This window comes from Acinonyx jubatus, chromosome A3 (genome assembly GCF_027475565.1).
Source record: "Acinonyx jubatus isolate Ajub_Pintada_27869175 chromosome A3, VMU_Ajub_asm_v1.0, whole genome shotgun sequence".
NCBI classification, from domain to species: Eukaryota; Metazoa; Chordata; class Mammalia; order Carnivora; family Felidae; genus Acinonyx; species Acinonyx jubatus.
In genome coordinates, this window is record NC_069388.1 from 16482705 (window position 1) to 16507732 (window position 25028).

Genomic DNA, 25028 nt, shown 5'->3' on the forward strand with positions numbered 1-25028 from the left:
CAAGATCTTGCAGTGGGTCTAATAACTACTGACATTTTCAAAGAGTGATAAACATAAATGACATTTTGTGATATCAGCAACATATGAAGTATGTGCAAATATCTGTGCCTCACTATTGGTGACAAAGTCACAGGTACTGATTTATTGCCCACATTCAGATTTAGAGGAAATGCTGAGTTTCAGTTAGAAATAGGAGGAAATGAAGATGTAAGATTTTTTTTTTCATCCATGGAGCCCCTGCATTGTATCCACAGACCTCAGTTAAGAACCTCTGTTCCAGTGGACACATTCAGTGGTGAAATGTAAATGAACTTGGGACTTAGAATCAGACAGGCCTGGGTGTGAATTCCAGGACTGCCAGGTGCTTAGCTGGGGATGGATCCTCAATCTCTAAATGGGAGTCTGGACTTCATGGATTGTAGAAATTCAATAGAAATGGCTTTAAGAGGGGCTGGGCACCTGATAGTGTGTGTGTGTGTGTGTGTGTGTGTGTGTGTGCGCGCGCGCGCGCGGGTGTATTGGGAGGAAGGGACTTTGTAACATCTCTCTCACATCCCCAGGGATCAGCAGAGATCTCTGACTTTGAGCAGCAGAGGTAGTGACAGACCTCACCCAGGTGGCGCTCCCAGTCCATCTTTATTTTCAATTTCTGTCTGGATGAAAAATTTGCGATGTGCAGACCGGGCAGAACAAATAGAATTATGACTCACTTTTCACAAACTGTGTTGTGGATTTCACATATTTTCACACTTGATTTTCTACCATGTTTCAAACTGATACAAAAATGCTTTTTTCCCTTTTCTGGGACATTGGGACATATGTCCCAGTGGGGAAAGGGCATCGTGTTCCCCCTTCCTTCACTCCTTGCCTTCCCCACTGCACAGTAAGGGAGGAACCACTGTTTTCCTTCCTTATTCCTCACACAGGACCATTTTTCCAGCTCATTAGAACGTGGAGCTAAGATAAAGGAGGGCAGAGCCATTAGGTAGCAATTTATATGTAAATGTGGAAGTTACCAAAGAAAGAGAATGGCCTAGTGTTCTTTAGGAAGCATTCAAGTTGGGACCCTTCTGGAAAGCTAGCATCACACGTGAGCCATGAACCCTGTAAGTCCCACTGCTCCTTTGCCAGGCTGGGGGGGTGGGGGCGGGGAGGGTGGACGGGAGACAGGGATATCTCCTGGTCTTCGCCCAGGAGGAGACTGAGGCCAAGGTCACACAGTGAGTGACGTGCAGGGCCAGTACCTAAAGCCACAGGTGGACCCCAAAGGTAGTGTATGGTCACTTTGTGAGGTACCTCTAAGGAGGTGAGGCCCCTCTGCCCAGCCTCACACTCTCCCTTTTCTTTATTTCATTTTTTGTAGCCTATTCAGGCTCATCTGCTGGCTTGTGAGCTCGGATCTAAGGGGAAATGTGTATTGTACACTCCATTAATAAGGTTTAGTTAGACGCTTATTGTGCCCAGCGCTGTGAGGTATATGTGCAGAGGACAGTCCTTAGCAAAGGAACGCTTTGGGCTTGGTCGCAAACTCTGATGTTGAGGTGTCAGGAATTAAAATGGAGGTTGCTAATAAGAAGGCCAGGGACAAACTTCTCCTGAAAGGTAAAGAAAAGCTGGCTTTCCCCCCACTCCAGGCTTTTCTTCACTGTGATAGCCCAACCCCTGCCCATCCCTGCCCTCTTGGGAGTGACAGGTCAGAGGGATGTGTGAGAGAGGGCAGGCTGTCACCCTAGAAGAAGCAGCCTCTGCTCTCTGACTTCCTGAGACACCTCACAGATAGTTTTCTGAGGAGGGAAAGACATTCTCACCTCTGTGAAGTGTTCCAGGTCTTCAGCCTGTACCATATACTAGTTTAGTGCCCTAGACCTCGAGCTTGACCCACAGCAATACTCTCTCTCCTTGGTTAAGGGGTGAAGACAGAAGCAAGGGGCTGAAAGTGATGTATGTTGGTGGAGGCTGAACATACCGTGAAGCCAGTATGTCATGACTCAGAGTTTGATCTTGGTCTTGAGAGCAATGGGAAACCCTCAAAGACTCGTAAGTGGAAAGTGGGATAGAGGTGATAGGATCAGATTTGTGGTTTAGAAAGATCTCTTTGGCTTCTCTGGGGGATGAATGGGAGACAGTGGACAGAAAGATGAGTTAACAGCTGCTTCAGCCATTTAGAAGAGAGATAAAAGGTACCTGGGCCAAGTGGAGGGGCAGACAAGAGGATGGATAGAGACCCAAGAGATAGATTTGATAGCACTTGGTAATTGATCTGCTGTGGGGGTGAGAGAGAGAGTGAGTAATACCCAAGCTATGGCTTGAGCAACTGTGCGGGCAGCCATGTCTGCCATTCCCTGACATCTGCCTGCAGGACGAGCAGCAGTAGGTTTTGGGGGAAAGATGATAAGGTTAGTTTTGGCCATGCTGAGTCTGATGGGACATCCAAATAGAGATGTCTGGACAGAGCTCAAGAAGGACACTTGGGAGACACCATCACATAGGTGGCAAATAAATTGAGGAAAGGAAAAGTTTTTCATGCTGTATTAGTTTTGTCTGTTCTAGAATTTCATGTAGATAAAATCATATGATTTTAAGCATAACAATGCTTCTTTTTCTTTTCAGATTTTTATTCCAATTCTAGTTAGTTACCAGATGGTGCAATATTGGTTTCAGGAGTTGAATTTAGTGATTCACCACTTACCTATAACACCCAGTGCTCATCATAACAGGTACCCTCCTTAACACCCATCACTCATCTGGCCCATCCCCCCACCCACCTGCCTCCATCAACCCTCGGTTTGTTTCATAACTTTAAGAGTCTCTTGTGGTTTGTTTCCCTCTCCCTTTTTCCCCTGCCCCTCCCCATATGTTCATCTGGTTTGTTTGTTAAATTCCACATATGAATGAAATCATACGATATTTATCTTTCTCTGACTGACTTATTTCACTTAGTATAATGCACTCTAGCTCCATCCACGCTGTTGCAAATGGCAAGATTTCATTCTTTTTATTGGCTGAGTAATATTCCTTTAGAAATATACATACAACATCTTCTTTATCCATTCGTAGTTGGGCTCTCTTCATAGTTTAGCTATTGTTGATAATGATGCTATAAACATCAAGGTGCATATAACCCTTTGAATTTGTACTTTTGTATCCTTTCAGTAAATACCTAGTAGTGCAATTGCTGGGTTGTAGGGTAGTTCTATTTTAACTTTTTGAGGAACCTCCATACTGTTCTTCAGAGTGGCTGCACCACTTTGCATTCCCACCAACAGTGCAGGAGGGTTTCTCTTTCTCCACATCCTTGCCAACACTGGTTGTTTCTTGTGTTGTTAATTTTAGCCATTCTGACAGGTGTGAGCTGGTATCTCATTGTGGTTTTGATTTGTATTTTCCTGATGATGTGTGATGTTGAGCATCTTTTTATGTGTCTGTTAGCCATCTGGATGTCTTCTTTGGAAAAGTATCTGTTCATATCTTTCTTTCTCTCTTTCTTTCTTTCTTTCTTTCTTTCTTTCTTTCTTTCTTTCTTTCTTTCTTTCTTTCTTTCTTTCTGAGTGCATGAGTGGGAGCAGGGGATAGAGGCAGAGGGAGAGAAAGAGAGAATCTTAAGCAGGCTCCATGCTCAGCACAGAGCCCAACTCGGGGCTTGATCCCACAACACTTGGATCATGACCTGAGCCAAAATCAAGAGTCTGACACACAGCCAAATGAGCCATTCCAGGTGCCCCTTCTGCCCATTTCTTAACTGGATCATTTGTTTTTTGGGTGTTGAGTTTAAGAAGTTCTTTATAGATTTTGGATACTAACCTTTTATCAGATAGGACATTTGCAAGTATCTTCTCCCATTCTGTAGGCTGCTTCTTAGTTTTGTTGATTGTTTCCTTCACTGTGCAGAAGCTTTTTATCTTGATGAAGTCCCAATAGTTTATGCTTGCTTTTGTTTTCCTTGTCTTTGGCGACATGTCTAGTGAAGTTGCACTGGCTGAGGTCAAAGAGGTTGCTGCCTGTGTTCTCTAGGATTTTGATCATTTCCTGTCTCACATTTAGGTCTTTCATCCATTTTGAATTTACTTTTGTGTATTGTGTAAGAAAGTGGTCCAGTTTCATTCTTCTGCGTGTTGCTGTTCAGTTTTCCCAAAACCATTTGTTGAAAAGACTGTCTTTCTTTCCATTGGATATTCTTTCCTGCTCTGCTGAAGATCAATTGACCATATAGTTGTGGGTCCATTTCTGGATTTTTTATTCTGTTTCATCGATATGTGTCTGTTTTTGTGTCAATACCATACTGTCTTCATGACTACAGCTTTGTAATACAGCTTGGAAAGCTGGAATCATGATGCCTCCAGTTTTCTTTTTCTTTTTCAGGATTGTTTTGGCTGTTCAGGGCCTTTTGTGGTTCCACACAAATTTTAATATTGTTTGTTCTAGCTCTGTGGTATTTGGATGGGGATTATATTAAATGTATAGATTGCTTTGGGTAGTATAGACTACCCATTTAATAATGTTTGTTTCTCCAATCCATGAGCATGGAATGCTTTTCCATTTTTTGTGTGTCCTCTTCAATTTCCTTAATAAGTGTTCTATAGTTTTCAGAGTACAGATCATTTACCTCTTTGGTTAGGTCTATTCCTAGATATCCAATTGTTTTTGGTGCAATTGCAAATGAGATTGATTTGTTGATTCCTTTTTCCGCTGCTTCATTATTGGTGTGTAGAAATGCAACAGATTTCTCTATGTTGGTTTTATATCCTGTGACTGCTGCATTCACGTATTAGTTCCAGCAATTTTTGGGTGGTGTCATTTGGGTTTTCTACATGGAGTATCATGTCGTCTGTAAATAGTGAAAGCTTGACTTCTTCCTTGACGATTTGGCTGCTTTTAATTTTGTTTGTTTGTTTGTTTGTTTGATTGCTGAGGCTAAGACTTCCAGTACTGTGTTAAATAGTAATGGGGAGAGTGGTTATCCCTGTCTTGTTTCTGACCATAGGGGAAAGGCTCTCAGTTTTTCCCCATTGAGGATGATATTAGCTGTGGATCTTTCATATATGGCCTTTTGATGTTGAGGTATGTTCCATCTATCTTTATTTTGTTGAGGAGTTTTATCAAGAATGGATGCTGCATTTTGTCAAATGCTTTCCCTGCATTGATTGAGAGGATCGTGTGGTTCTTATCCTTTCTTATATTAATGTGGTGTATCACGTTCATTGATTTGTGAAAATTGAACCAGCCCTGCAGCCGAGGAATACATCCCACTTGATCATGGTGAATAATTCTTTTAATGTACTGTTGGATTCGATTTGCTAGTATCTTGTTGAGAATTTTTGCATCCAGGTTCATCAGGGATACTGGCCTGTAATTCTCTTTTTAGTAGGGTCTTTGTCTGGTTTTGGAATCAAGGTAATGCTGGCCTAGTAGAAGGAGTTTGGAAGTTTTCCTTCCATTTCTGTTTTTTGGAACAGTTTGAATAGAATAGGTATAACTCTTCTTTAAATGTCTGTCTGGTAGAATTCCCCTGGGAAGCCATCTGCCCTGTCTTTGGTTTGTTGGGAGATTTTTGATTACTGATTCAATTTCTTTGCTGTTTATGGGTCTGTTCAAATTTTCTATTTCTTCCTGTTTCAGTTTTGATAGTTGTATGTTTCCAGGAATTTGTCCATTTCTTCCAGATTGCCCAGTTTGTTAACATATAAGTTTTCATAATATTCTCTTATAATTGTTTGTATTCCTGTGGTGTTGATTGTGATTGCTCCTCTTTCACTCACTGTTTTATTTATTTAGGTCCTTTCTCTTTTCTTTTTGATAAGATTGGCTAGGGGGTTATCAATTTTATTAACTCTTTTGAAGAATCAGCTCTTGTGGCACCTGGGTGGCTCAGTCGGTTAAGTGGCCGACTGCAGGTCGAGTCATGATCTCACAGTTCATGACTTTGAGCCCCACGTCGGACTCTGTGCTGACAGCCCAGAACCTGGAGCCTGCTTCGGATTCTGTGTCTCCCTCTCTCTGACCCTCTCACGTTTATGCTCTGACTTTCTTTGTCTCAAAAATAAATAAACATTTAAAAAAATAAAAAAAAAAGAATCAGCTCTTAGTTTTGTTGATCTGTTCTGTTTGGTTTTTTATTCTATATCATTTATTTCTGCTCTAGTCATTTTTTCCCTTCCTCTGATGGCTTTAGGCTCTATTTGCTTGCTGTTCCTTTTCTAGTTCCTTTAGGAGAAAGGTTAGATTGTCTATTGGAGACTTTTTTTTGCTTCTTTAGGTAGGCCTGTATTGCAATATATTTCCCTCTTAGAACTGCCTTTGCTGGGACGCCCAGTGGCTCAGTTGGTTGAACATCTGACTTCAGCTCAGGTCATGATCTCATGATTGGTGAGTTCAAGCCCCACATTGGGCTCTGTGCTGATAGCTCAGAGCCTGGAGCCTGCTTCGGGTTCTGTGTCTCCCTCTCTCTATACCCCTCCCCTGTTCGTGCTCTGTGTCTCTCTTATAAATAAATAAACATTTAAAAAAATTTAAAAAATATAAAGAAGAACTGTCTTTGCTGCATCCCAACAGTTTTAGACTGTTGTGTTTTTATTTTCATTCCATGTACTTTTTTATTTGTCATTTAATTTCCTGGTTAACACATTCATTCTTTAGTAGGATGTTCTTTAACCTCCATGTATTTGTTGGTCTCTCCAAAAATTTCCTATGGTTGACTGCAAGTTTCATAGCATTGTGATCTGAAAATATGCATGGTACGATCTCAATCTTTTTGTACTTGTTGAGGGCTAATTTGTGACCCAGTATATGATCTATTCTGGAGAATGTTCCACATGCACTCGAAAAGAATGTGTATTCTGCTACTTTAGAATGGAACGTTCTGAATATATTTGTTAAAGTCCATCTGGTCCAGTGTGTCATTCAAAGCCATTGTTTCCTTGTTGATTTTCTGCTTAGATGATCTGCCCATTGCTGTGAGTGGGCTGTTAAAATCCCTATTATTATCAGTGAGTTTCTTCATGTTTGTTATTAATTGACTTATACATTTGGGTGTTTCAAATTGGGGGAATAAGTATTTTCAACTGTTAGATCTTCTTGATGGATAGACCCCTTAAGTATGATATAATGCCCTTCATCTCTTCTTATAGTCTTTGGTTTAAAATCTAGTTTGATATAAGTATGGCTGTTCTGGCTTTGTTTTGGTGTCCATTAACATGATAGATGATTTTCTGTCCCCTCACTTTCTTTCTTTTCTTTCTTTTTTTATCTCCTTTCTTTCAATCTATTGATGTTTTTAGGTCTAAAATGAGTCTCCTTTAGGCAGCATATAGATAGGTCTTGTGTTTTTTTTTTTTTAATCCATTCTGATACCCTATGTCTTTTGATTAGAGTATTAAATCCATTTGCATTCAAGGTAACTATTGAAAGATATGAGTTTTGTGCCATTATGTTACCTTTAAAGTTGGTGTTTCTGCTGATGTTCTCCATTCCTTTCTAGTCTTTGTGGCTTTTGGTCTTTTTATTCCCCACTCAGAGTCCCCCTTAATATTTCTTGCAGGGCCGGTTTAGTGGTCACAAATCCTTTAGTTGTTTTTTTTTTTTTTTTCATCTGGTAAACTCTTTGTCTTTCTTTCTATTCTGAATGACAGACTGCTGGATAAATATTCTTCACTGCATATTTTTCCCATTTAGCACACTGACTATATCCTGCCCCTCTTTTCTGGCCTGGCACATTTCTGTGGACAGATCTGCTGTGAATCTGATTGGATCCGTCTTCCCTTGTAGGTCAAGGACTTTTTTTCCCTTGCTGCTTTCAGGATTCTTTCTTTGTCTGCATATTTTGTGAATTTGACTATGATATGCCTTGGCAATAGCCAGCTTGTATTGAATTTAATGGGAGTTCTCTGTGCTTCTTGGATTCGATGTCTGTGTCCTTCTCCAGATTAGGGAAGTTTTCAGCTGTAATTTGCTCAAATAAACCTGCCCCTTTTTCTCTCTCTTCATTTTCTGGGACTCCTATGATAAGAATATTATTACATTTGAAGAAGTTGCTGAGTTCTGTAACTCTACCTTTGTGGTCCATTGCCTTTCTTTCCCTCATATTTTCAGCTTTATTATTTTCCATAATTGTATTTTATATTCAGGGAGGAAGGCTGTCATTTCTTCCTGTTCTTTCATTTGATAATAATAATAATAATAATAATGATAAAAGAAAAGAAAAATTTTTTAATTAAAAAATGATAGAGGAAGCTAGATCCTACGTGTACTTTTGTTTGCTTTCTTTCTTTTTTTTTAGTGTTTGCTTATTTTTAAGAGAGAAAGTGTGAGTGGGGACGAGGCAGAATGAGAGAGTGAGAGGGGGACAGAGGATCCAAAGTGGGCTCTGTGCTGATAGCAGCAAGCCTGATGTGAGGCTCGAACTCATGAGCTGTGAGATCATGATCTGAGCCAAAGTTGGACGCTCAACCAACTGAGTCACCCACGTGCCCCAGACTGCTTTTTAAGAGAAGCTTGGTAGAAAAAAGAAAAGGGGGCTGCCTGGGTGGCTCAGTCAGTTAAGTGTGTGACTTCAGCTCAGGTCACGATCTCATGGTTCGTGGGTTTGAGCCCCATGTCAGGCTTGCTGCGGTCAGCACAGAGCCCACTTTGGATCTGTCCTCCCCTCTCCCTGCCCCTCCTCTGCTTCCCTACTCCCACACTCTCCCTCTCTCAAAAATAAACATTAAAGAAAAGGGGAAAAAAGAAAAAAATTAAAAGTTAAATTAAATTAAAAATGGGCTCTTTCTGAATAAAAGAAAACCAAAACCAAAAAGAGAAAGAAAACAACCAAACAAACAAAATCCAAAGGAAGCTAGATCCTGTTTCACCTAGATCTGAAGCTTTGCAGCACTCTATGATCAGGCTTGGTGCTTGGGAGGAGTTTGTGCTGGCCTTCTGGGGGAGGGGCTTGGTGCTCTGATTCTCAGGCGGGTGGGCCCTAGTGGAGATAAACCTGCAAAGCTTAAGGGGTTGGGGCTTGGTATAAGCGCTCCGTTCTCCACTTGATGGCGCTGTTTAGCTCACTGAGGTAGATCAGTGCTGGTCGGCCAATGGTCAAAATGACTTCACCTGGCTCTCTAGTCTGCGGATTTGTAAATTCAAGCCCTCGTAGATGCGCAATTAGTCACCCCTCCTGTGTCCCTGGCTTCCACCACCTCCCTACCTTCACCCTGCCTGTGTCAGAGCTGTTCACCTGCCAGGCTGCTCTGCCCTCCTGAGTTTTATATCAGGTGTGGCTGTGTTTCAAAACCCCACGCTTCAGAGACCCTGTGGCTCAACCTGTGCTGATCCTCTGGGAGAGGGTCTTGCCATGCTGTGGCCCGTGCCCGCAGGGGCAGCGGCTCAGAGTTTACGATAAATCGCAACACACAGCTGCCACCAGAGTTTGCAGAGGCATCTTTGTTCCTGTGCTGTTGAATGAGGCAGCTCTATGGTGCCCACCAGGTCTCTTGCCTGTACAGAGGCTGTATCACCCCTACCAAATGCACTCCAAGCAGGGGAACGGCTTCTCCTAGACTGGCGGGGGATCCACAGTCTGAACTGGCTTTCCTTGAGCTCTACCCAGCTTCCTCTCCCAAGTGCCACCAGGCACTGGGCTCCAAAACTTCAGATTCTGTGCTCCACTGTTTATAAAAAACTGGTAGTGTTAAAATCCTCTCCTTTTTTCCTGTCAGTGGTTTTGGGGAGCAGTTTTCTTGTGCAGTCCCCTGCGTGGCTTTTCACTCTTTTTATTTTTTCCTTCACTCTTGGCTCACCTCTCCTTGATCAGGGATCCCTTCCCACTGCAGTGCCTGTGGTCTCCCACAACTCAACTCTCCGCAGTCCCTACCTTCCACAAGTTGTTTTTTTCCTCTTTGTAGATGTGCAGCTTTGTTCTCTAAACTTACAATTGATTTCTTGGGTGTTCAGAATGATTTGATATTTATCTAGCTGTTGGAAGAGGAGGCAAGCTTAGGGTCACCCTACTCCTCCACGATCTTAACCAATTATCAATGCTGGTTTTTTTTTGGGGGGGGGTTATTTATTTTTGAAAGGTAGAGAGAAACAGCATGAGCAGGGGAGGAGCAGAGAGAGTGGGAGACACAGAATCCCAAGCAGGCTCCAGACTCTGAGCTGTCAGCATAGAGCCCGACATGGGGCTCAAACTCATGGACCTTCATGACCTGAGCCGAAGTCAGATGCTTAACCAACTGAGCCACCCAGGTGCCCCTATCAATGCTTTTTAATAAGTCTTTCACACTGCATAATATTTTTGAAGTTTATTTATACTACTTTTTCATTGCTCAATATTCTGTTTTATGAATATATCATAGTGGGTTTATCATTCTTCTGAGCTGGTTTCCGCTTTTGATTATCATGAGTAAAGCTGCTGTGAACATTTGTGTGTGAGTGTTTTGGTAGACTGGCTTTCCATTCTCTTGGGTTAATGCTCTGGAGTGGGATGGCTGGTCATAGGGTAGGTGTGTGGTTAGATCTTTTTCCAAAATGTTCTTGCCATCTTATGCTTCCCTCAACAAAGTGTGAATTCTGGTTATGCTACAGTCTTAACAAAAATTGTTGTTGGTTTTTAAATGTTGCCGTTTTGGTAAATAGGGGCATCTCGTTATGATTTTAGTTTACTTTCCCCTTATGAATAACGACAAACACTTTTTCATATGTTTTCTTTTGTGAAGTGTTTGTTAAAAGCTGTTAAATGTTTATTTTTGAGAGAGAGAGAGAGAGCTCAAGCAGGCAAAGGGCAGGGAGAGGGGGACAGAGGATCCAAAATGGGCTGTGTGCTGACAGCAGAGAGCCTGATGCAGGGCTCCAACTCACGAACCATGAGATCATGACCTGAGCCAAAGTCGGGTGCTTAAACCGACTGAGCCACCCAGGTGCCCCGTTACCATTTTTATATAGGCTTTGAAAAAAATATTGAGTGGTAGGAGGTTTTTTTTTTTTTCTTCTAAATATTCTCTGAATACTGGCTATCTGTTAGGTATCTATTATTCATGCATTTTTTTCCTCAGAGAATTGCATATTCTTTTTCTTTAAAAAAATTTTTTTAAATGTCTATTTTTGAGACAGAGACAGAGAGAGTATGAGCTGGGGAGGGGCAGAGAGAGAGAGGGAGACATAGAATCTGAAGCAGTCTCCAGTCTCTGAGCTGTCAGCACAGAGCCCGATATGGGGCTTGAACTCATGAACCACAGTATCATGACCTGAGCTGACGTTGGATACATAACCGACTGAGCCACCCAGGCACCCTGTATATTTGTTTTCTTATAGAAGTCTTTTGATGAGTAGAAGTTTTAAAATTGTGAGAAGTCTAATTTATAAATTTTTTCTTTTATGATTGTCACTTTTATGATATTTTTAAACAATTTTTTTGGTGCTTACTGCTTTGTAAGTCCTATGTAAGAAGCCTACTCCCTCATTTGAACAGAAAGTCTTCTACATTTTCTTCTAGAAGTTTTGTGCTTTTCAGCTTTTACGTTTATGTGCAAGATCCATCTTGACTTAACTTTGGTACCTGGTGTGAGGTGGTGAGGATTGAGGTTTTTTGTTTTTGTTTTTTTTTTTACATTGGATATCCAGTTGTCTCAGAAAAATTTGTTGAAAACATTGCTTTTTGTTTTGGATCACTTTGGCACATTCATCAAAAATCTGATGCCCCCGTGGATGAGAATGTGTTTCTGTGCTCTCTAGTTTGTTCCACTGATGTATTTGTCTGTTCTTGTTACCAGTGCTGCAATTCCTGGCTTAGTGTGGTATTATAGCACATTGCCTATTTAAGTCAGGCTGCTTAGTCCTTCCAATTTGTCCTTTATCAAGATTGCTTTGGATATTTCTAGATCCTTTACATTTGTACGTAAATTTTAGAATCAGCTTGTCAGATTCTACAAAATGGACTGATCAGATTCTGGTTGAGATCGCACTACATTTATAGATAATGGACACCTTAAAGATGTTGAATATTCCAATCGGTCAGTTTGGCATACCTCTTCACTCATTTCGGTCTTCTTTGATTTCTCTCAGTAGCGTTTTGTAGTTTTTGATATAGATGTTTTTATCGTAGTTGTTTTTAACATAGAGGTAATGTCTTCTGTTAAATTTATTTCCAAGTATTTTGTGTTATTTGACAATACAGTAAAGAAATTGTTTTTTTAATTTCACTTAACTATTTTCACTACTAGAATATAAAAGTACAATTGATTTTTGTGTATTGTCCTTGTAACTCCAAGTTTGCTAATTTACTTATTAGTTCTAGTAGATGTTTTGTAGATTCCTTAAGATTTTCTGTGTGAACAATCATGTCATCTGTGAAAAAAGACTTTTACTTCTTCCTTTCCAATGTGTATGTCTTTCACTTCTTTACCTTGCTTTAATTCACTGTCTAGGACCTTTGATACACTGTCGAATAGAAGTAGTGAAAATGGATATTTAACCATTAAATATAATCTTAGCTGTATGTTTTTTGAAGATGCCATCAATTAGATTGAAGTCTCCTTTGAATTCTGAATTGCTAGGTTTTTTTTTTAGTGAATGGCTGTTGATTTATTTTTTCAAATGGTTTTCCTGCATCTACTTAAGTATTTAATTTTTCTTTTGAATCTGTTAATATGGTTAGTTATATTTATTGGCTCTGCATAAGCTAAACCAAATTTAGATTCCCAGAATACACCCAATTTGGTCATGATACATTATACTTTTGATATATGTTGTTGAATTCTATTTGCTAATATTTTCTGAAGGATTTTGAATCTATGTTCATGAATGAGATTGGTCTGGAATTTTTTATTGCTGCTTACTTTTTTTTTTTTTTTTTTTTATGTAGCCTCCATATCCAGCGTGGGGCTTTAACTCACAACCGTGAGATCAAGAGTTGCATGCTCTATGGACTGAGCCAGCCAGGAGCCCCTAGAATCTTCTTTCTCTTTCTTTCTTTCTTTCTTTCTTGGTACTTTCTTTTTCGGATTTGTCACTAAGGTTATGCTGGTCTCATAAAGTGGGTTGGGAAGCATTCTTTCTTCCATTTTCTGAATTTTTTAAGAGAAGAATTAATTCCTCCTTAATGAAACTCACTGGTGAAACTACATGTAGATTTCTTCATGGGAAGGTTTTAAATTATGGATTCAATTTCTTACTAGATATATGGCAATTTAGATTTTCTGTTTGATTTGTTAATCAGTTTTGGGAAGTTGTTCTTCCAAGGAATTTGTCTATTTTATCTAGCTTCTCTAAATAATTTTTAGTATAAACTTATTTATAATTTTCCATTATTATTTTCTTAATATCTATAGGCTTTGTAAGGCTGTCTCCTCCTTCATTTCTGATATTGGTAATTTGGGTTCTTTTTCTTCTTTTCTTCAGTCAAGCTAGGTTTTTTAATCTTTTCAGAGAAACAGCTTTTGGCTTTGTTAATTTTCCTCTATTGTTCATTTTCTATTTTGATGAGTTCTGCTTTTTTTTAAAAAAAAATCTCTGTTTCTACCTACTTTGGCTTTGCTTTGTTTTCTTTTTCTAGCTTCTTGAGGTGGAAACTTAGGTCATTTATTTTACATCTATGTTATTTTCTAACATAAATATTTAGATTTTAAAAAACCCTCTAAGCACTGCTTCAGCTGCATTCCACATATTCTGATATATTGTATATTTATTATTTATATAAATATGTTTTAAAGTTTCTCTTATGATTTCTTCATTGACCCAATAATTATGAGTCCATTGCTTAATATCCAAATGTTTGTTTTTTCTAGATTTCTAATTGCTAATGGTTTTATTAATTAATTAAAATTGCTAATGAGTTTAAATTTAATTCAGTCATTGTCAGAAAATGTACTCTGTGTTACTTCAATTTAATTTTATTAAGACTTGGCTAATGGCCTAGGGTAAATGTACCATAAGCATTTGAAAAAAATATGTTTTTTGCCATTGTTGGGTACAGTGTTCTATTAATATAAGTTAGATTGAGGCGGTTTATGCTATAGATTGCTCAAATCTACATTTTTAATTATTTTAAAAATTTAGTTTTTCTACCAGTCACTGAGAGAGGAGTGTTAGGTTAGATTTTGTTAATTTTTGTTTCATGCATTTTGAAGCTCTGTTATTAGGTGTGATTGTAATTTTTATGTCTTACTGATGAAAATGGACCAGGGAAATTTTCTTCTGGTACCAAGTCCATGAAATCTAGTATGTATTTTTATACTTACAGCACAACTCAATTTGTACTAGCCACACTTCAAGTGCTCAGTAGCCACATGTAGCTGACGGCTACCGTATTGGACAGCACAGTTCCTAGAAAGTCAGATAGTGAGAGGTGGGGGAAACTGCCTAGTAACACCTCACACTGAAGGAACGTAGTAATTTCTTTGCCCCATTTCCAAGTGTTGGCCAATTTTTTTTTATAACATTATCTTCTGCACATGACAGCTCTGGAACCAACAGAACTTGGTAGGGAAGGAGAGGCTAATAAAGAGGTGATTGAGTGAGAAAGGGCTCTGAAAGAACAGGTGTCTGAAGTTTTGAGCTAAGGAGCCAAGGTTCCCACTTGCCTATGGTATTTTGGTTCACATTTGAAAAATGGGCCACTCTGGGTGGATGAATCAGAAAAGCCATGCATATCCAGACATCTCATGCAAGGGTCTAGGACTTGGAAAAGAAAGGTGGGTTGGATTTTAGTTCCTACTAGCACCTTGGCAAGGTGCTCTTGTGCAGTGCACAACCCACACAACTGTACTATCAGGCCCTACCACGGTTGAGAAGCAGTCTCAGATTGATAAGTAATGGGACCTTCTCCACTCTGGCAGGGAGGATGGTGGTGAAGTGAGGGCATGTGGCTGGGAACAGGTCAGAGTGAGAGGTATGTAAGGATGTTGAGGGGGTTCTATTTGATGACATTATTTTCATTGTGAAGAAGGAGAAATAGGCTGAGTGAGGGTCATAGGTTTTGTGGGAGAGGCAGGTCTGGAACAATTACTGTGGAAAAGGCAAGAGGACAGACTAGAACATTATCAGAGGTTGTTGAGCAATGTCACAGCCTGACAGACTTTTGTATGGAGTGAACGGCAGGAGTGACCAAAAGTTAGAAAGTGAGCAGTGAGCCCCCCCAGGGAAGTAGACCATCCTGAGGTGCAAGAGTGCAGAAGGTGCAGGAGGTGCAGGTGTGCAGGAGTGCAGGTGTATAGGAGGTGCAGAAGGTGCAGGTGTGCAGAAGGTGCAGGTGTGTAGGAGATGTAGCAGGTGCAGGAGTGCAGAAGGTACAAATGTATAGGAGGTGCAGGTGTGCAGGAGGTGCAGGAAATGTAAGAGTGCAGGAGGTACAAATGTGCAGGAGGTGCAGGGGTGCAGGAGGTGCAGGGGTGCAGGAGGTGCAGGAAGGCAGGTGTGCAGAAGGTGCAGGAGGTGCAGGAATGCAGGTGCCCAGAAGGTGCAGGTGTGCAGGAGTGCAGGAGGTGCAGAAGATGCAGGAGGTGCAGAAGGTGTGGGAGGTGCAGAAGGTGTGGGAGGTGCAAGAGGTGCAGGAGATGTAGGAGATGCAGGACTGCAGAAGGTGCAGGAGGTGCAGGAATGTAGGTGCACAGAAGGTGTAGGAGGTGCAGGAGTACAGAAGGTGCAGGAGGTGCAGTAGGTGCGGGAGGTGCAGGAGTGCAGAAGGTGCAGGAGATGCAGGAATGCAGGTGCACAGAAGGTGCAAGTGTGCAGAAGGTGCAGGAGTGCAGGAGGTGCAGAAGATGCAGGAGGTGCAGAAGGTGTGGGGGGTGCAAGAGGTGCAGGAGATGTAGGAGATGCAGGACTGCAGAAGGTGCAGGAGGTGCAGGAATGTAGGTGCACAGAAGGTGTAGGAGGTGCAGGAGTGCAGGAGGTGCAGGAGTGCAGGAGGTGCAGGTGTGCAGGAGATGCAGGAGGTGCCGGAGGTGCAGAGGTACAGGAGGTGCAGGTGTGCAGGAGGTGCAGGAGGTGCAGGTGTGCAGGAGATGCAGGAGGTACAGGAATGCAGGAGGTGCAGGAGTGCAGGAGGTGCTGGAGGTGCAGAGGTGCAGGAGGTGCAGGTGTGCAGGAGGTGCAGGAGATGCAGGAGGTACAGGTGTGCAGGAGGTACAGGAAATGTAAGAGTGCAGGAGGTACGGAGGTGCAGGGGTGCAGGAGGTGCAGGAAGGCAGGTGTGCAGAAGGTGCAGGAGTACAGAAGGTGCAGGAGGTGCAGGAGATGCAGGAATGCAGGTGCACAGAAGGTGCAAGTGTGCAGAAGGTGCAGGAGTGCAGGAGGTGCAGAAGATGCAGGAGGTGCAGAAGGTGTGGGGGGTGCAAGAGGTGCAGGAGATGTAGGAGATGCAGGACTGCAGAAGGTGCAGGAGGTGCAGGAATGTAGGTGCACAGAAGGTGTAGGAGGTGCAGGAGTGCAGGAGGTGCAGGAGTGTAGGAGATACAGGAGGTACAGAAGGTGCAGGGAGGTGAAGGAGGTACAGGTGTGCAGGAGATGCAGGAGGTACAGGAATGCAGGAGGTGCAGAGGTGCAGAAGGTGCAGGAGGTGCAGGAGTGCAGGAGGTGCCGGAGGTGCAGAGGTACAGGAGGTGCAGGTGTGCAGGAGGTGCAGAGGTGCAGAAGGTGCAGGAGGTGCAGGAGGTGCAGGAGTGCAGGAGGTGCCGGAGGTGCAGAGGTACAGGAGGTGCAGGTGTGCAGGAGGTGCAGAGGTGCAGGAGGTGCAGGTGTGCAGGAGATGCAGGAGGTACAGGAATGCAGGAGGTGCAGAGGTGCAGGAGGTGCAGAGGTGCAGGAGGTGCAGGTGTGCAGGAGGTGCAGGAGGTGCAGGAGATGCAGGAGGTGCAGAGGTGCAGGAGGTGCAGGTGTGCAGGAGATGCAGGAGGTACAGGAATGCAGGAGGTGCAGAGGTGCAGGAGTGCAGGAGGTGCTGGAGGTGCAGGAGGTGCAGGTGTGCAGGAGATGCAGGAGGTACAGGAATGCAGGAGGTGCAGAGGTGCAGGAGTGCAGGAGGTGCTGGAGGTGCAGAGGTGCAGGAGGTGCAGGTGTGCAGGAGGTGCAGGAGATGCAGGAGGTGCAGAGATGCAGGAGGCTGTGTGTGTTGTTAGACACAAGACAAAACACCAGCAGCTTGCTTTCATCAAATAATGTATTCCAGCGTCTTTTATAAGCATTTTATGAATATTAAGTCACTTGGTTCTCAATTGTTACTTCCACTGGGCAGATGAGAAAAGCAAAGCACAGAAAGGGTAAGTGACTTGCTCAGAGTCACACAGCTAGTAAGTGGCAGAGCAACGTTTGAACCCCAGGCGGTCTGGCTCTAGCAGCCTATGGGAAGGATGATTTTGGTCCTGATTCCATCCCTCTCTAACTGTGGGATGCCTTCCCTTCTACCAGAGGTATGCATGAGGTCATGGGGGAAGTCTCAAGGATGGGGTAAGGTAATTTTTTAAAAGCCAAAATGGTAATCATTCGTTTTGTTCAGTCTGAGCATTCTTAGGTCATGATATCTAAATGCCTTGTGCCCATAGGGAGGATCTGGGAACCATGGGTAGGTCTACATTCTGTTCCAGGCTCAGAGACAGACCTGGGTGGCCTGGGGGAACCCTGGGGGTGAGGTCAGGAAGTGACACCCATCTTCTTCATTAGCGGGTGGGAGGGGTGTGTGGCTAGGGCAGGTAGGGGGAGTTTTGATCTCTAAGTCCTATCTCTACATGTAGAGCCCTCATCTGAGAGAAACCATTTTTCCATTTTCATTTTTTTTTAATTTAGGAAAACATGCCCAAATCAGCTTTATAACAATCTCAGTGCTGGTTTTATGAAACGCAACATTTCCGTTGAAGCCACCAGCAGAATCACTTCTGTCAGCCACCAGCCTTGTAAAAGGAATGAATGCATTTTCTGTGCCCATAATCATTCCTCTATGGGAATGAGGTCGATTTCAATGACTATCTAATAAAGGAATAACTTAACATTCGAAAAAAAAATCAGAATCCTGAGGAACCCTAGAGGCAAAAGGCAAAGGGAATTTGATCTGATGGAAACTGAGATCTTTTTTAAAGGAAAGCTTTATTTATTTATTTATTTATTTTCAAAGACAAAACTACCTTTTAAAAACAGTAGGTTGCTTAATCAATAAATCTCTATTTAAAGGAATTGAATACGGAACTGATTATACAGCTGGCAAAACCTCACTATTCCTACACATTCGGAGATGGTCTAATTTAGTGAAAGGTCTGAATCAGTTTGAAGCATGTGGTTTTGTAGCTCTGACGGGCTTAATTACCTTCAACTCAGACTAAGCCGGGAAACTCATTCTTTCAGGTTGTGGCCTCCAGAGCCTGGGGGAACTTGCGGCAACAAGGTAATAAGAATGGTTTGTAATTAGCATGTCAATTGAGCACTATTAATCACCCACTTCCTGATATTTGCACTGTTTATTGTATAGGGGATAGATTCCGTCTGTGGTCTGGTTCCTGTGGGTGTTTGCACCCTCCAAGAAAGAGTCTTAACTCTCTCTCCTTGGACTCTGTGCATCACCACTGCACCGGTGACATACACACGAGGAAACTGAGGCTTAGGGAGAAGGGGTGCTTTCCTTGAGGTTTCAAAGCTGAGCTGCTCCTGGAACACGCCTCCTTCCGACTCCCAGTCCAGTGCTCTCTGTGACTTGTGTCAAAGCACTTGGAATATGGTTATTAATAAAAGGGGAGAATGTTTAAAAAAACAAAAGAAGAGAATGTTAGAAAATGGATCTCTGCTGCATTTTAGACATTTCCCTATAATCTTGCCAACTAACTCATGTGGCCTTTCTGTGTAGTAATAATGTGTATACAACAGTTGTTACGTACCAGGTCCTACCCTAAATACTGCATATATTCTCAGTCCTGTCAACAACCTTATGATATGTTATTATCATCCCCAACTTATACTTAGGGAAACTGAGGACCAGAGAAGTGAAGTAAAATGCTGAAAACAGAGATTCCCACAATTTCTCTGTTCCCAGTACCCACAGTATTTCAGTAAGTTTTCCAAGTGCCCAGAGGCCAAAAGAAATACCTATTGGTCTTTTTTTCTTTTAATTTTGTTAATGATTATTTTTGAGAGAGAGAGAGAGCGCATGAGCAGGGGAGGGGCAGATAGGAGACACAGAATCAGAAGCAGGGTCCAGGCTCCCAGCAGGTAGCACAGAGCCCAACGCGGGGCTTGAACTCAGGAGCCATGAGATCATGACCTGAGCTGAAGCCAGATGCTTAACTGACTGAGCCACACCTCCCTAGTAGTCATATTTATCGAGTAGTTAGGTACAAACAACTTAAAGATAGTTATTTCATCACAGCTTAGTAGCCATTTGAAAAAGTAACTCACATAAACTGAAAGAAAAAGATTTTATTCCATCTGATATAACACTATCATGTAGCAACGGGATGTATGTGCCCATTGGGTATTGCACAACTTTTTAAAACTTAGAGTCAGATGGGACATTGCTGTCCTCATTTGTTGCTCTACACTGATTTTCACATGGTGTTTGCTTTTTATCTCTGTAACCACTGAAAACCCAGATTTGAAAAGATACGGTGTTGTCAGAGGGAACGTGGCACAGATTAATGTTCACAGGGTGGCCACTGTGTACTTAGGTCATGATAGGTTTGCAGTTGTGTGACACACACCGGTGTTTCTAACACTTAAAATAACCCATGTTACCCCTGTGTGTTTGCTGCAGTGCACAGGGGTTTCTTGGCACACACTTTGGGAACTGTGGGCCTGAGGGGGGAGGGCCAGCAGACTTGAGCTGAAGCAGTCTAGCTCCTGAGCCCACATGCTTGGTACTGGGCTCTTTGGCCCAGTGCAATCCATCCAGTAGTGCAACCCATCCTGTAGCCCTTACTCTGTAGGGAATGGGCTCATTCATTCAGCGGATGTTTGGTGAGCTGCTACTCTACTGCAGACCTTGTGCTGTGGCTGGGGTAGGCCAGGGACAAAGACAGATTTCCTCCAGGGCCTGTTTTTTAATCATCTTGTCATGTAGGCAAAGAATTGCAATTCAACTGTAAGAGAAGGATGTGCAAAACACCACCTTGTCCTGGGAGGGGAGCCTGGAGGTGATGTGGGGTGGGGCCGATGTAAGTGCCAGGAGAGCTTATGTGGGCTACGGTGATAGCAATGTGGTTTGGGGAATGAGATCATGCTGTCCCTTCCCATTCTGTGCAAGTCAGATCACTCCAGAATTGTGTACTGGCTGGAGAAGAGACAAAGAGGGGTTTCGGTGGGCATCTTGCCACCTCTGAGGGCTAGTGTGGGCAGAAGCAGGAGGTATGAGCCAATCATAAGCCTGTGATAAAGAACTTTGGGCAAATATAGTGCTGAGCACCCTGTCACTGAAGGTATGTAAGAAAGGGTATGTGATAGGGACCCACTTCAGAGGGGGCTGGGCCAGCTGGCCCTTGAGGTCCCACCCAACTCCAAAAGGGGATGATTTGGGGAAGCTGTCCTCTCACTGTCCACAGCTGTCTCCCCCTTGTCACTGGCTCTGAGATTCCAGCATGCCTGTCACTGGCCTTGAGACAGCACTGCTCTTGTCTCACCCGTGGAGACTGGTTTCTGGAAACTGATTTCTCTTGGTTCATTTAAAACGCATTTGTCTTGGGACTTCAGCGGCAGCTCCTGTGTGAGGTCAGGGGTGAGGGCGGGAGGGAGGAAGGGCTGTTGCCTGACACCCTGCAGAGGCTGGAGGGGCCCATCCATTGCTGGAGGTGGAGGCTGGGCATCTGATCACCCTCACTGCTGCCAAAGTGACCTTTGCACAGTGCACCTTGCCTTAGCCCTCCCTTGCTCAGGATTCCTCCTGTGCCTTCCCACTGTTTTCTGGATAAAGTCCAAACTGCCACACTTGGCACTGGCCCCATCTGTCCCAGAGGCCCTGCAATCAGTTATCTTGGGTGACTCCTTTCTCTGAAAACAGAGTCCTCCAAGCCCACATGGCTTTGCTTGTGCTGTTCCCTCTGCCTGGTTTATTTTTCCTTATTTGTCCACCTGGTAAATCCCCCTCATCCTCCTCAGCTCTCTCCTTTGCTGTGGAGGGTTGAAAACAACCACCATCCACTGAACTCACAGTCTGTAGTTTGGCAATTTGGGCAGAGCTCAGCCGGGTGGTTCTTGCGGGCTAGGCTGGGCTCGCTCGTGGTCTGCAGCGTGGGGGGACCAGGTCTGGCTGGCTTACGGTGGCCTCCTCTGGGTCGTCTGAGATGGTGGGCAGGGCTCTCTCTGCATATGGCTCCGGAGGTCTCTCATTCTGCAGCATGTTAGCCCAGCTTTTTTCACACAGTGGCTTCCGAGAGCTGCCAGAGAGGACAAGCCCCAGGCCCAAGAGCGTTTCAAACCTCTGCCCGCATCATGTTTGCTGACATCCTCTTGGCCCACACGAGTCACCTGATTGAGCCCAGAGGACGGACTGGGAGGGCATTTGAAGTAACATAGCAGGATGTGCAGATGTGAGACGCGAGGGGGATTTGGTGCCATCTTTCACAGCCGGACAGCCTTCATGCCAAAGAGGGTCTGAGCTCAGTAGGCTGGAAGCTTCCGGAGGCCTTGGTTTGAAGTGCGTTTCCTCAGAACCTGGCACAGAGCAGATGCTCGCTAATGACTGACTTCTGCTTCAGTACCTGTGAGGCCACCTTGAGGTTTTGGCTTAGGGAACCCAGGGAGCCCCAGGGGAAGCCAGTACAGGCTGGGGGAAGGAGAGACAGACAGTCCTTCACAAATTTGTGCTCAGGGCTCAGGGGTCCAATTTGTCCCAGAGAGCGATCAGATTTGATTCAGCCACAGTCTGGTCTCCACCTTTAAATGTTGGGAACTGCATAAATCAGCACATTTCCCCCCAAGCGGAGTCTATATACAGCACTACCAGGCTGCTCGCCATAATTAGGCCTCCAGCAATGATTGTTTTTGCTCCCTGTGTTTTATCACCAGCCTTGCAGGGGAAGAGGAGGGGTAAGATCAGGGTTATGATGTTTGTGTGCGAGCCCAGTATTTGAGAGGTCTGGGGCCAAGTGCAAATGGAGGCTCTGGTCTGGAGCCTCTTTTCTATCACACGCTTTTGTCTTGCACTGTGAGGGGTTTCCCTCCGTGCAGGCGATCATGTCTGAGTCCTCCCCACCTCCTCACCCCCCTGCAAATAACCTCCTTTTGGCCCTTTGGGACTAGGGGTGCACACACTGGGGTCAGTGCACCCCTGGGGAGAAGGACCCAGAGAAGGATTGGAGAAGGTCCTGGAGGCAGGCATTTAGGCAGGGAATTCGGGGTCCTGGGGAACTGCAGCATGACCTAGGAGGGAGTGGCGGCTTACAGGAGGCACATTCTCTTGATCGTTCGGATTTGTTGCCCTCTGAGGGGGCATTGGCCATTGGAAGGCCAGAGAATGTCCCTCTAAAGTAGGAGTACAAAGCAAGGAGGCCCTGGTTGCTAGACTCTAAGGCTGATTCTCTTTGTGTGTGTGTGCAAAGCTAGAGAGGCATGGAGGTCCTGAACTCTGACCCTGTCACACTGCCGGCAGGACAGGGCCTCCCCCACATTCTAGGAGTCGCCTGTGTAAAGCCAGCCCTGTTCACTGTTCTGGAAGCAGCAACCATCACCCCCCAAATTTACAAAGGCCTCTACTGATATGAAAGTCTCTCATGTCTGTTTCTATTTGGCTGTCACTGTAGACCTATGACCTCACTAAGAAAGGATGAGGCTCTCACTGAATGGATGAGGAAGCTGAGCCTCAGACGAGTGACGTGACTTGCCACACACCACACGCCTATCAGCGGTGGAGGAAGGCTTGAGCCCTCACGGTGGACGCCATGGGCAATGCTCCTGTTGCTGATTGTAAAGTAGATCTTACTCTAAATATCACAGAATTTAGAGTAGATCTTAAATGTATCGGTCTATCACTCACACCTATAGTTGTTTGAACATTCCCTCAATGGTAGCAATTTGGGTTGTGTCCAGTTTTTTGCTGTTGTAAACAACGTGGCAATGAGCATCCTTGTACTGGCAATGCAGTGTCAAGGTCTGGAGTAGAATCTGACCACCGTTGGGAGCAGTTACTGAAGCTTGCTCAATCTCCATGTCCCCTTCCATGTAATAACGGTACTAATACCGTCTTCGTGAGATATTGAATAAATGAATGGATGGATGATAGTGGTGATGGGGATGATGATGATGATGGTGGTGGTGATGACGTCTGGTCTGCCTGACAATTATGTTCCTTGTTGGGTATTCTGGTTTACATGCTAGGCTCTGGTGACCTTTGCTGGTCTGAGGCAGCATTTCTGGCTATCCTATCCTGGGATATCCTGGGCCTAGCATATCCTGGGACCCCCACCTCACCTAGGTCCTATGCTTTTCTCTACTTACACTTGCTCTCTGACCGTGGCTTTAAATATCACCTAAATGCTGACGCTTCCAGGTCTACCTGTCTAGTTATGACTATCTCACTGAGTTCCACATTCATACATGCATCTTCTTTGCTGAGTCTTTGAAAGTATCCCAGATCTTCCTCCGCCTCTGCTACTATAGTCCAAGCTTTTATCACCTCTCTTGTTCTTTTCCAATTTCCTTACTGAACATTTAGCTTGTTTGCATTAAATCTTTCTGGTTTTATGATAAATTCTTTTTTTTTCTTCTTTAAGTTTTTATTTAAATATTCTAGTTAGTTAACATACAGTGTTATTAGTTTCAGGTGTACAATTTAGTGATTGGACACTTCCATACATCACCCAGCGCTCATCATGATGAGCACACTCCTTAATCCCCATCATCTAGTTCACCCAGCTCGCCACCGACCACTCCCTGGTAACCATCAGTTTCTTCCCTATAGTTAAGAGTCTGTTTCTTGGTCTGCCTCTCTCTTTTTTTTCCCCCATGTTGATTTGTTTTGTTTCTGATATTTTTCAACTTAGGCATTTTGCTCTAGGCATTGCTTTAGTCTATTCTCCCAAATTTTGACATGTAGTACTTAGTTTTATAATTCTATAAGTTCTTATAATTCTACAAATAGTTATTAATCCATAAGTTATGTAGTATGTTAATTTCCAGATATAAGAGAATTTGTCAGTTATCTTTGCTGATTTTATTGCATATGGTCAGCAAAAGAGCCTAATTGATCTTTTGATCTTTTGAAATTTATTTTGGTTTACTTTAACAGTTTTTATAAATGTCCTGTGTGTGCTTGACAAGAATGTTGGCTGATTCTAAGGTTAAGCATTCTGTATACGTGGATCAGCTTGCTGATTGAAATATTCGTTTGTCTGCCTGATTCATTTCCAGGAGAGATTAAAGAAAAAAAAATAAATAATTTTGTCTCTAATTCTATAAGCTGGCATTTTACGTATTTTGAAGCTACATTTTTTAATGGAAATATATGCTCGTGGGTGGTTATTTGAAAATCTGTTATTCTTTCTTATGATATTATGGTTTGCATTGGATTCTGTTTGTCACATCTTAGGACTGCTACTATTAAGGTGACTGTAGCTTTCTTTTGGCTCATATTTGCCTGATATATAATTTTTAATTCTTTTCTCTTTAATCTCCATATCCTTTTGTTTTAAGCATTTGCTTGTAAACAGCACATCTTGGATCTTGTTTTGCTTATTCAATCTTAGATTCTCTCTCTTTTTTTTTAATGTTTGTTTTTGAGAGGGGGGGGAGGGGCAGAGGGAGAGGGGGACAGAGGATCTGAAGTGGTCTCTGTGCTAACAGCAGAGAGCCTGATGTGGGACTCAAACCCATGAACCTGTGGGATCATGACCTGAGCTCAAGTCAGATCTCAACCAACTGAGCCATCTGGTGCCCCAGATTCTCTATCTTTTGGTTGATGACTTCAACCCATTTATCTTTATTATAAACACTGTTATGTTAGGCCTCATTTTTTGCTGTTTTATTTCATATTTCCCATTTAATTGTGCTTTCTTTTTGTTTCCTTTTTTCTCCTTTATTACCTTTTAGTTTTCTTTTGTCCATCAGCTGGTGAAGAAACTGTGGCACATCCATACAGTGGAATACTACTCAAC

General features: G+C 43.3%; 1 long non-coding RNA gene across 3 annotated transcripts in view; it reads left to right on the forward strand.

Annotated features, from left to right (window-relative positions):
- LOC106969022 (uncharacterized) overlaps positions 1-25028 on the forward strand; it is a 110014-nt gene that overhangs the window by 19894 nt on the left and 65092 nt on the right. Inside the window, exon 3 of one of the 3 annotated variants that reach the window (XR_008289091.1) lies at positions 18301-18340. The exons of the other annotated variants lie outside the window; for them this stretch is intronic. This is a non-coding gene — a long non-coding RNA (uncharacterized LOC106969022). The remainder of the gene's footprint in view (positions 1-18300; positions 18341-25028) is intronic. 3 annotated transcript variants of the gene reach the window in all.